General features: G+C 38.1%; 1 long non-coding RNA gene across 1 annotated transcript; it reads left to right on the forward strand.

Moving 5' to 3' along the window:
* Positions 1-7038: 7038 nt before the first annotated feature.
* LOC138368773 (uncharacterized) lies at positions 7039-12535 on the forward strand. Its single transcript, XR_011229677.1, has 2 exons — positions 7039-7209; positions 12339-12535. It is a non-coding gene; the product is annotated as an uncharacterized lncRNA (long non-coding RNA).
* The last annotated feature ends 272 nt before the right edge of the window (positions 12536-12807 follow it).

Consider the following 12807-nt stretch of genomic DNA (forward strand, 5'->3'; position numbering starts at 1 on the left):
CGATGGTTGTGCGTCTGATTTACATCCTGTTCTTTTATCCTGCAGAAGGTTCTATGCAGTGGAAGGTGGTTGCTCCTACAGACGTGGATGGTGTGGGTCCTGGTGCGAGCCGAGGCATCAAGCTGGTGCTGAAGAAGGATGCCAAGTGTGGGGGGTCCCAGCAGGTACAACGTTCGGTGGTTGACGAGGGGACCTGTGAAGCAGCCGAGGAGGCTCCCAGTGCGCTGCCCATTGCCCGGTCTCATGGGAAGGAGCCTCTCCCTCTCATCTTGGCCTCCGGAGTGGCAAATGATGCTGACCATCCGTTGCGTTTTGACATTGATGACCGTGTGCGTCCTGTTCCGTGGTGCCCTTCTACCATCTAGATTCCTCGGGCTCGGTTAATGCCTGATCCTCGTACGCTCCAAAATGACCCTGCTTCGGAGGACCTTATGTTACTTTGGGAGGCGTATTGCATTCGATTCCCGGCAGAAGAGTGGCCGGACAAGCATGAGATCTTTTCGTAGTCTGTTTGCTTGCTGTGTGTTTGGTGTGTGCTTGGACCTGTGGTTTGTTTGAACTGTGTTGTACCTATTGTGCGCCCTTCAGGCTGGTCTTATGTTTGTTCTCTTGATCGTTGTTTTGTTGTATTTTTCATTTGTTTTTGTTGTCGGCCCTTCAGGCCGGTGTTTAGCGTCTTTGTATGGATGTAAGAACATAAGAACATAAGAACAAAGGTAACTGCAGAAGGCCTATTGGCCCATACGAGGCAGCTCCTATTCTATAACCACCCAATCCCACTCATATACTTGTCCAACCCGTGCTTGAAACAATCGAGGGACCCCACCTCCACAATGTTACGCGGCAATTGGTTCCACAAATCAACAACCCTGTTACTGAACCAGTATTTACCCAAGTCTTTCCTAAATCTAAACTTATCCAATTTATATCCATTGTTTCGTGTTCTGTCCTGTGTTGATACTTTTAATACCCTATTAATATCCCCCCGGTTATGTCCATTCATCCACTTGTAAACCTCTATCATGTCACCCCTAACTCTTCGCCTTTCCAGTGAATGCAACTTAAGCTTTGTTAATCTTTCTTCATATGAAAGATTTCTAATTTGGGGAATTAACTTAGTCATCCTACGCTGGACACGTTCAAGTGAATTTATATCCATTCTATAATATGGCGACCAAAACTGAACTGCATAATCTAAATGGGGCCTAACTAGAGCAAGATATAGCTTGAGAACCACACCAGGTGTCTTGTTACTAACGCTGCGATTAATAAATCCAAGTGTCCGATTTGCCTTATTACGAACATTTATGCATTGATCCTTTTGTTTTAAATTCTTACTAATCATAACTCCCAGATCCCTTTCGCAATCCGACTTCGCAATCACAACACCATCTAGCTCGTATCTTGTAACTCTATCATCATTACCTAACCTCAGAACTTTACATTTATCAGCATTAAACTGCGTCTGCCAATCCTTTGACCATTTCAAAACCCTATCTAGATCAACTTGAAGTGATAGTGAGTCCTCCTCCGAATTAATTTCCCTACCGATTTTCGTATCATCGGCAAATTTGCAAATGTTGCTACTCAAACCTGAATCTAAATCATTTATATATATTATAAACAACAGAGGTCCCAGGACAGAGCCTTGAGGCACTCCACTTACAACATTTTCCCACTCTGACTTGATTCCATTTATACTAACTCTCTGTTTCCTTTGGTATAGCCATGCCCTAATCCAGCTTAATATAGCACCCCCAATACCATGAGACTCTATTTTTTTAATCAGTCTTTCATGTGGCACTGTATCAAAAGCTTTGCTAAAGTCAAGGTATACAACATCGCAATCCTTACCACTATCAACTGCCTCAACAATGCTAGAATAAAAAGATAACAAATTTGTTAAACATGAACGGCCATGTATAAAACCATGTTGCGACTCAATTATTAATTTATGTTTTTCAAGATGAAGACGAATTTTATTTGCTATTATAGATTCGAGTAACTTTCCCACAATAGACGTTAGGCTAATTGGTCGATAGTTGGACGCAAGTGATCTATCTCCTTTCTTAAAAACTGGTATCACATTAGCAACTTTCCAAAACTCTGGCACTCTGCCTGACTCTATTGATTTATTAAATATGGTTGACAGTGGGTCACAAAGCTCCTCTTTGCATTCTTTAAGCACCCTAGCAAACACTTCATCCGGCCCTGGGGATTTGTTTGGTTTGAGTTTTACTATTTGTTTAAGAACATCCTCCCTGGTAACTGCTAAACTCGTCAACCTGTCCTCGTCCCCACCCACATAGACTTGTTCGGCTGAAGGCATATTGTTAAGTTCCTCTTTAGTAAATACAGATACAAAATATTTATTAAAAATACTACTCATCTCTTCATCACTATCTGTTATTTGACCTGTCTCAGTTTTTAATGGACCTATCCTTTCCCTAGTCTTAGTACGATATAACTGAAAAAACCCTTTAGGATTTGTCTTTGCTTGCCCTGCTATGCGAACTTCATAGTTTCTTTTTGCTTTCCTTATCTCTTTTTTAACATTTCTAACCAGTTGTACGAATTCCTGTTCTAAAGTGACCTCCCCATTTTTAATCCTTTTGTACCAAGCTCTCTTTTTACCTATAAGGTTCTTCAAATTCTTTGTTATCCACTTTGGGTCATTAGTATACGATCTATTCAATTTGTATGGTATACTACGTTCCTGTGCTTTGTTTAGAATATTCTTAAATAAGTTATATATTGAATCCACATCGAAATCCCCATTTAAGTCACCTATCGCTGGGTTCATGTCTCGCTCCAAGACCGGCCCACACCCCATACCCAAGCCTTTCCAATCAATTTGACCCAAAAAATTTCTTAGGCTATTAAAATCAGCTTTTCGAAAATCTGGCACTTTAACAGAATTTTCTCCTACTGGTCTATTCCATTCTATGCTAAATCTGATTTCTTTGTGATCACTGCTCCCTAGCTCACTCCCTATTTCGATGTCATTAATTTGCGTTTCCCTGTTAGTTAACACTAAATCTAAAATATTATTTTCCCGTGTTGGTTCCTTAATGTGTTGCGTAAGAAAGCAATCGTCAATTAATTCTAGAAAATCTTCTGCTTCACTATTCCCTGTTTTGTTCAACCAGTTTATTCCGCTAAAATTAAAGTCACCCATGACATAAATACTGTTAGATCTAGATGCTCTAGATATTTCATCCCATAGATGCTTTGCTTCCATTCTGTCTAAATTTGGTGGCCTATATATTACTCCTATTATAATATTATTAGCTTTTTCGTTTAATTCAATCCAAATAGTTTCTGTGTGTGGCTCTGTTTTGATTCCCTCTTTGAGACTACATTTCAAATTGTCCCTAACATATATGGCTACTCCACCTCCTCGTCTAATATATCTATCTGTGTGAAATAGTTTAAATCCATATATTTGATATTCAGCTAATAGTTCTCTATTTTCTACATTCATCCACGTTTCGGTAAGTGCAATAATATCTATTTTTTCTGTGCAGACAAGAGCATTTAATTCGTTAATTTTATTTCTTAGACTTCTACTGTTAGTGTAATATACCCTAAGTGAATTGTTATTTTGCGGACCTTCTCTTTCCCTGATCGTTTTGCCAATTCCTTTCTCCCACAAACACATACTTTTATTACCTCCTTCCTCCAAATCAATTCCCATACCTCTATCTACTAACAGTTTAAACCCAAACAAACACCTCTAACCACTTCTTCTAGCGAGTTCGCAACAGCAACAACCCCAGCTCTCGATAGATGCACCCCATCACGAGCATACATTTCATTTCTTCCATAGAAGTGTTCCCAGTTGTCTATGAAAGATATTGCATTTGATTTGCAATATCTTTCCAGCCGGCAATTGACACCAAGTGCCCTCGATATCCATTCATTTCCCACTCCCTTTGTTGGAAGAATGCCACATATGATCGGGATTCCTCCCTTGCTCCTAACTAACTCTATGGCTGTTTTATACCTCTGAATCAGTTCCTCACTCCTGACTCGACCAACATCATTTCCTCCCACGCTAATGCAAATAATGGGATTGTTCCCATTACCAGCCATAATATCATTCATGTTGTTTATAATATCACCAATGCCAGCTCCGGGATAGCAAACCCTTAACCTGTTCCCCCTATCTCTAGCACTATGTTCCCCCTATCTCTTCCCCCTATGTTTTGTTTGGACAGTATTGTGTTTGTCCTGTTATGTTTCATGCTCTGCCTCTTGATGTATGTTTTGTTTTTCTGGAGGTGTTGTTTTGTGTTGTTACTGTAATTGCTAGTTTGCTATTGTATTCTGTTTTGTGCTTTGATGTAAGCTGTATTTTTCATGTTTTTCTTGTGTATGTGTTTTGTTGTGCTCGGCTGTCGGCCCTTCTGGCCGGTGGTCTATTGTTTTCCTTTCGGTTTTCTGTATTTTTATTGTATTTAAATTGCATGCTTTGCATGTAAAAAAAAAAAAAAAAAAAAAAAAAAAACTTGTAAACCTCTATCATGTCACCCCTAACTCTAATTTGGGGAATTAACTTAGTCATTCTACGCTGGACAAGTTCAAGTGATTTTTTATCTGTTCTATAGTACGGCGACCAAAACTGAACTGCATAATCTAAATGGGGCCTAACCAGAGCAAGATATAGCTGAAGAACAACACCAGGTGTCTTGTTACTAACGCTGTGATTAATAAATCAGTGTCCGATTTGCCTTATTACGAACATTAATGCATTGATCCTTTGTTTTAAATTCATATTAATCATAACTCCCAGACCCCTTTCGCAATCTCAACACCATCTAGCTCATATCTTGTAACTCTATCATCATTACCTAGCCTCAGAACTTGACATTTATCAGCATTAAACTGCATTTGCCAATCCTTTGACCATTTCAAAACCCTATCTAGATGAACTTGAAGTGATAGTGAGTCCCCCTCCGAATTAATATCCCTACCGATTTTCGTATCAACGGCAAATTTGCAAATGTTGCTACTGAAACCTGAATCTAAATCATTTATATATATTATAAACAAAAGAAGTCCCAGCACAGAGCCTTGAGGCACTCCACTTACAACATTTTCCCACGCTGACTTGACTCCATTTATACTAACTGTTTCCTTTGGTATAGCCATGCCCTAATCCAACTTATTATAGCACCCCCAATACCATGAGCCTCTATCTTTTTAATCAGTCTTTCATGTGGCACTAAGTCAAGGTACACAACATCACGATCCTTACCACTATCAACTGCCTCAACTATGCTAGAATAAAAAGATAACAAATTTGTTAAACATGAACGGCCATTTATAAAACCATGTTGCGACTTAATTATTTATTTATGTTTTCAAGATGAACACTAATTTTATTTGCAATTATAGATTCGAGTAACTTTCCCACAATAGACGTTAGGCAAATTGGTCGATAGTTAGTCGCAAGTGATCTATCTGCTTTCTTAAAAACTGGTATCACATTAGCAACTTTCCATAACTCTGGCACTCTGCCTGACTCTATTGAATTATTAAATATGGTAGACAGTGGGTCGCAAAGCTCCTCTTTGCATTCTTTAAGCACCCTGGCAAACACTTCATCCGGCCCTGGGGATTTGTTTGGTTGGAGTTTTACTATTTGTTTAAGAACATCCTCCCTGGTAACTGCTAAACTCGTCAACTTGTCCTCGTCCCCACCCACATAGACTTGTTCGGCTGAAGGCATATTGTTAGGTTCCTCTTTAGTAAATACAGATACAAAATATTTATTAAAAAACCACTCATCTCTTCATCACTATATGTTATTTGACCTGTCTCAGTTTTTAATGGACCTATTCTTTCCTTAATCTTTGTTCGGTAAAATTGGAAAAACCCTTTAGGATTTGATTTTGCTTGCTCTGCTATGCGAACTTCATAGTTTCTTTTTGCTTTCTTTGTCTCTCTTTTATTATTTCTGTACGAATTCCTGGTCTAAACAGATTTCCCCATTCTTAATCCTTTTGCAACATGCTCTCTTTTTACCTAAAAGGTTCTTCAGATCCTTTGTTATCCACTTTGGATCATTAGTATTCGATCTATTCATTTTATATGGTATACTACATTCCTGGGCTTCGCTTAGAATATTTTTAAATAGGTTATATTTTGAATCCACATGGAAAACCCCTTTTACGTCACCTATCTCTGGGCTAACGTTCCAATACCGGCCCACACCCCATACCCAAGCCTTTCCAATATATTTGTCCCCAAAAAATTCTTAGGCTATTGAAATCAGCTTTTCGAAAATCAGGCTCTTTAACAGAATTTTCTCTTACAGGTCTATTCCATTGAATGCTAAATCTGATTTCTTTATGATCACTGTTCCCTAGCTCACTCCCTATTTCGATGTCCTTAATTTGTGTTTCCCTGTTAGTTAACACTATAGATACTGGATTAACACTATTGAAACTTAACACTATTTCCTGAATTGAAACGGGAATTTCCTCAAGTACTTTCGTATATTAATACATCTTCAGAAGGAAATTATAATGTATGTCTAATGAGACGTGTCATTACTAGAACGAGTTGAATCATTGTATGATGGACGTAAAATGAATAGTACTACATTCGTCGAAGAAAGTTTGTTTGGATGCTCCGAGACAACACTTATTTAAGGGGGGAGGAGTGCAGGCGTTGAGTCACAATAACGTGGCTAAAGTATGTTGACCAAACCATACACTAAACGGTGAAGGGACGACGACGTTTCGGTCTGTCGTCCGAAACGTCGTCGTCCCTTCACCTTCTAGGGGGGGGGGGGAGGAGTGTTACGTAAAGTTCCGTATTGCGTTGCATCGGAATAGAATTGGTGGTATTAAGAGTAATATTTTTCTTGCTCAATGGTGCAGGGAGAACGACGTTAACAACCATGCAGGGTTGTTAACGACCAGCGATCGTTAACGATCGTCCGGTGGCGGGAATTCTGATGGTCAATCAGAATCACCGGGCGAGGCAATGAGTACCTGCCGGAATGTGGGCAGAAGCCAGTACTCTACTCACACCCACCATTCGATACGTCGTAGGTGTGTGTGTGGCCAACCTTCTGTAAAAATTACGACGAGGTGATCTCAATCTTTCGAAATACCAGTGGAATATGGTTTGGTTAACGCCGTAGAGAATTTCAGAAATCGGCATCAGGATAGTAATGAAATTGAACCACCCAAGAAGGTAGAAAAAGTTCTACAGACGTTTGGGGTTCCAGTAGAAGGTACTGGATATATATATATATATATAAAATATATATATATATATTCCGTCTTAGACGGAATATATAGGTGTAGTTGGCTGAGGGAGCCTCAAAAACTACTTTACTGTTTCATAATAGATAGGTTTAATGTTTCGTAGTCTAGAGAAGTAAATGGGTCGGAAGAGAAAAATTGGAGGAGTAGCGCGACTGTCATTGTTAATCTTAAAGTATATGTAACTGTACATCTAACGAAGTGGCAATAATTAGATAATATATATATCTACACATAAGATACCCACGTATTTGGGTAATATGGATAAAAGTATCCATGACAGTTGGATCCCAACAATATTCGTAATAAGGCAAATAAGACGCTGGTATTTATTAATCAAAGTGTTAGTCGCAAGACGCCTGGTGCCCTTAAGCTGTATCTTTCTCTGGTTAGGCCCCATTTATATTGTTCACTTCAGTTTTAGTCCCCGTACTATAGAATGGATATAAACTCTCTCCTACGTGTCCCGTGTAGGATGGCAAAGTTATTTCCCCAAATTGGAGATCTTTCAGATTAAAATAATTTAATATAAAGGTTAAATTGCAGCCTCTGGAAAGTTGAAGTTAGGGGATGGGGGGGTTGACATGAGAGGTTTAAGTGGAAAAATGGTCCATAAAGGGGATATATTAAGAGTATAAAACAGACAGAACACGAAACAATGGGTATAAATTGGATAATTTTTAAGATTTAGGAAAAACACGGGTAAATACTAATTGGGTAACAGGGTTGATTTATGGAACAAATTACCACGTAACATGGAAGTTGTGGCTCCCTTCTTTGTGTCCAACATGGTTTGGACATGAATTGAAATCTTGCGAATAAGATGCTTCGTACGGGCCAATTGGCCTTCTGCCATTGTCTTTTATTCTTACGTTCTTAAGAAATGTCCTCCCATGTCCTCTTCATCGCTCTAGGATTCAAGGCTCGATTCTGATATTTTCTTTATAATCATTCTCTGGCCTTGTTTACCCTTCACATTTTTATCTACTTTGCTTATTATCAAGCTAAAAGATATCTTTTTCATCCTGCTACCAACATTAGTTGCACTGGGCTTTGCCTTTCCTTCATATCTGGACTTAAACTGTTACCAATACCTTTCGTCCTCCTGACATAAAGTTCGCTTAACACTTTTCGTAGCGATCTAGTTCAGTCTGCTGATGAAATGAGACTTGAACAAGTGTCGTCTGCAGACGCAAACAATGCTCTCTTCTGAATCGCCTTAAGTCCTGGCTTTGTTGCTGTTGACTTTTCCCTGTAACAATATATACTAAAATGTTCTAAATTTTCTAACATGATTTAACATAAGCCTACCCTTTTTATCTAGTTTTCTCTAACTTTCTTATTCCTATAATTTCCCCCTTTATTACACCTTGCCTTCCGTACCTGTTGCCTTGCTTTTTCTTCCAAGATTTCCTTCGCTGCTTGCCTATAAATTGAAGATGGTTATTTTTCAATTTGGATCGCATCCAAAATGTCTAACTGGAAAGCTAGTGAAGATGAGTTATCGACATGAGACTGGTCCAGGACGACAATAGACTTGAGAATAAGAACAAAGGTAACTGCAGAAGGCCTAGTGGCCCATACGCGGCAGCTCCTATCTATAACCACCCAATCCCACTTGTATAAATGTCCAACCCGCGCTTCAAACAATCAAGGGACCCCACCACGTTATGCAGTAATTGGTTCCACATATCAAGAACCCTGTTACCGAACCAGTATTTACCAAAGTCTTTCCTAAATCTAAACTTGTCCAATTTATACCCATTGTTTCGTGTTCTGTCTTGAGTTGATACTTTTAATACCCTATTAATATCCCCTTTATGTCCATTCATCCGCTTGTAAGCTTCTATCATGTCACCCCTAACTCTTCGTCTTTCCAGTGAATGCAATTAAAGTTTTATTAATCTTTCTTCATATGAAAGACTTCTAATTTGGGGAATTAACTCTCGTCCTACGCGGGACACGTTCAAGGGAATTTATATCCATTCAATTGTACGGCGACCAAAACTGGACTGCATAATCTAAATGGGGCCTAACCAGAGAAAGATATAGCTAAAGAACTACACCAGGTGTCTTGTTACTAACGCTTCGATTAATAAATCCCAGTGTCTTATTCGATTATTACGAACATTCATGCATTGATCGTTTGGTTTTAAATTCTTACTAATCATAACTCGGACCCCTTTCGCAATCTGACTTCGCAATCTCGACACCATCTAGCTCTTATCTTGTAACTCTATTATTACCTAGCCTCCAAACTTTCCATTTATTAGCATTAAACTGCATCTGCCAGTCTTTTGACCATTTTAAAACCCTAATTAGATAACTTGAAGTGATAGTCTTCTTTAGTGTTGATTTCCCTACTGATTTTTGTATAGTCTTCAAATTTGCAGATGTTGCTACTCAAACCTGAATCTAAATCATTTATATATTATAAACAGAGGTCCCAGGACAGAGCCATGAGGTACTCCACTAACTTTATCCCACTCTGACTTAACCCCATTTATACTGTTTCCTTTGGAAAAGCCATGCCCTAATCAAACTTAATACAGCGCCCCCAATACCCTGAGCTTCTATTTTTTTAACTAGTCTTTCATGTGGCACTGTATTAAAAGCTTTGCTAAAGTAAAGGTACAAATCACAATCCTTACCACTATCAACTGCCTCATCTATGCTGGAATAAAAAATTAGCAAATTTGTTAAACATGAACAGCCATTTGTAAAACCATGTTGCGACTCTTTTCTTAATTTGTTTTTAAAGATTGAGACGAATTGTTTTTGCAATTATTGATTAAAGTAACTGTCCCACAATAGAAGTTAGGCTAATTGGCCGATAGTTTGACGCAAGTGATCTATCTCCTTTCTTAAAAGTTGGTACCATGTTAGCTACCTTCCATGAATCTGGCACTCTGCCTAACTGTATTGATTTATTAAATATGGTACAGTTGCTCGGAAAGCGCCTCTTTGCATTCTTTAAGCACCCTGGCAAACACTTAATCCGGCCCTGGGGATTTGTTTGGTTTTAGTTTTACTAATTGTTTAATTACATCCTCCCTGGTAACTGCTAAACTAGTCAACCTGTCCTCATCCCCACCCAGAGACTTGTTCGGCTGAAGGCATATTGTTAAGTTCTTCTTTAGTAAATAGATATAAAATATTTGTTAAATACTACTCGTCTTGTCATTATCTGTTATTTGACCTGTCCCGGTTTTTAATGGACCTATCCATTCCCTAGTCTTTGTTCAATATAACTGGAAAAAACCCTTTAGGTTTTGACTTTGCTTACTCTGCTATGCGAACTTCATAGTTTTTTTTTTTTTTTTTTGCTTTCCTAATCTCTTTTTTTTTTAACATTTTTAACTAGTAATACGAATTCGTGTTCTAAACTGACTTCCCCATTCTTAATCCTTTTGTGGCAAGCTCTTTTTACCTATAAGGTTCTTTAAATTCTGTTATCCACTTTGGGTCTTTAGTATTAGATTTATTCAATTTGTATGGTATACTACGTTACTGTGCTTTTAGAATATTTTTAAAGTTATATATTAAATCTACATAAAATCCCTTTTTACGTCGCCTATCGCTGGGTTCATGTCTCGCTCAAAGACCGGCCCACACCACATACCCAAGACTTTCCAATCTATTTGACCCCAAAAATTTCTTAGGCTATTAAAATCAGCTTTTTGAAAATCGGGCACTTTAACAGAATTTTCTCTTACAGGTCTATTCCATTCTATGCAAAATCTGATTTCTTTGTGATCGCTGTTCCCTAGCTCACCACCTATTTCGATGTCATTAATTTGTTTCGCTGTTGGTTAACACAATCTAAAATTATTTTCCCGAGTTGGTTCCTTAATGTGTTGTGTAAGAAAGCAATCTTCAATTAATTCTAGGAAATCTTCTTCACTATTCCCTGTTTTGTTCAACCAGTTTATTCCACTAAAATTAGTTGCCCATGACATAAATACTGTTAGATCTAGATGCTTTAAATATTTCATCCCATAGATGCTTTGCTTCCATTCTGTCTAAATTTGGTGACCTATATATAACTCCTATTATAATAATTTATGCTTTTTCGTTTAATTGTATCCAAATAGTTTGTGGCTCGGTTTTGATTCCCTCTTTGAGACTACATTTCTAATTGTCCCTAACATGTATGGATACTCCCCCCTCCTCGTCTAATATATCGATCTGTGTGAAATAGTTTAAATCCATTTATTTGATATTCGGCTAATAGTTCTCTATTTTCTACATTCATCCACGTTTCGGCAAGTGCAATAATTTTTTTTGTGCAGACAAGAGCATTTAATTTGTTAATTTTATTTCTTGGACTTCTACTGTTAGTGTAATATACCCTAAGTGAATTGTTATTTTGAGGCCCTTTTCTTTCCCTGATCATTTCGCCAATTCCTTTCTCCCACAAACCCATACTTTAATTACCTTCTTCCTCCAAATCAATTCCCGTACCACTATCTACTAACATTTTAAACCCGAAAACCTCTAACCACTGGTTCCATCGAGCTCGCAACGACCCCAGCCCTCCATAGATGCACCCCATCACGAGCATACATTTCATTTCTTCCATACAAGTGTTCCCATTTGTCTATGAAAGATATTGCATTTGATTTGAAATCTTTCCAGCCGGCAATTGACACAAAGTGCCCTCGACATCCATTCATTTCCCACTCCCTTTCTTGGAAGAATGCCACATATGATCGGGATTCCTCCCTTGCTCCTAACTAATTCAATGGCTATCCTGAATCTGTTGGTTCCTCACTCCTAACTTGACCAACATCATTACCCCCTGCATTTTTTTTATACAATAAAATTCATTAATTTTTTATATACATACATACATACATTATTTTATATACATATATTTTTATATTATTATATACAATAACTAGATACAAATCATATGTAAATCATATATTTAAATCATAAATCATATTATATCATGTTTATAAATATACTGAATTAAAAAAAACATTTTATTTACATATAATTTGTAATTATGAGAAGCTCTGGCGTCGTCTTGACTGTCCTCCTTGTCTGTTTCAGTCGTCGTCTGAGAAATCAACAAACTTTGTCGTCGTCTTAAACTACTTCTCTCTCGTCTAAATGGCGTTTGTCAGGTTCATTCATCTGAGCCACAATATACGAATACACGGTAGTGGTATTTTCCAAGGTTGGCTGGGAATTAGCAAAGTGCCCACTTGACGTGGGCATAATTGTAGATTGAGAAGCATACTTCAGGGTATACTCCTTGAACCCCTCCTTTGGAATGGAGATTTTCGTTCGGCGGGGAATATTTGCAGATTTGATCAGATCTCTTATGATTTCTCGATGTTGGGTTTGAACGGTGGGTCTCTTGTAATAAGAAAGTTCATTCTCATTCACCCGCCGTCGCTTGAATAATGTGACGTGGGGCTCAAAACTGTAATTCTGTAGGCGTAGACCTTGCTTGTCCAGTAGGGCAATAATCTCCCGCCACAGATCGAAAAGATTGTGAATCTTTACGAAGATGACA

This window comes from Procambarus clarkii, chromosome 26 (genome assembly GCF_040958095.1).
Source record: "Procambarus clarkii isolate CNS0578487 chromosome 26, FALCON_Pclarkii_2.0, whole genome shotgun sequence".
Taxonomy (NCBI): domain Eukaryota; kingdom Metazoa; phylum Arthropoda; class Malacostraca; order Decapoda; family Cambaridae; genus Procambarus; species Procambarus clarkii.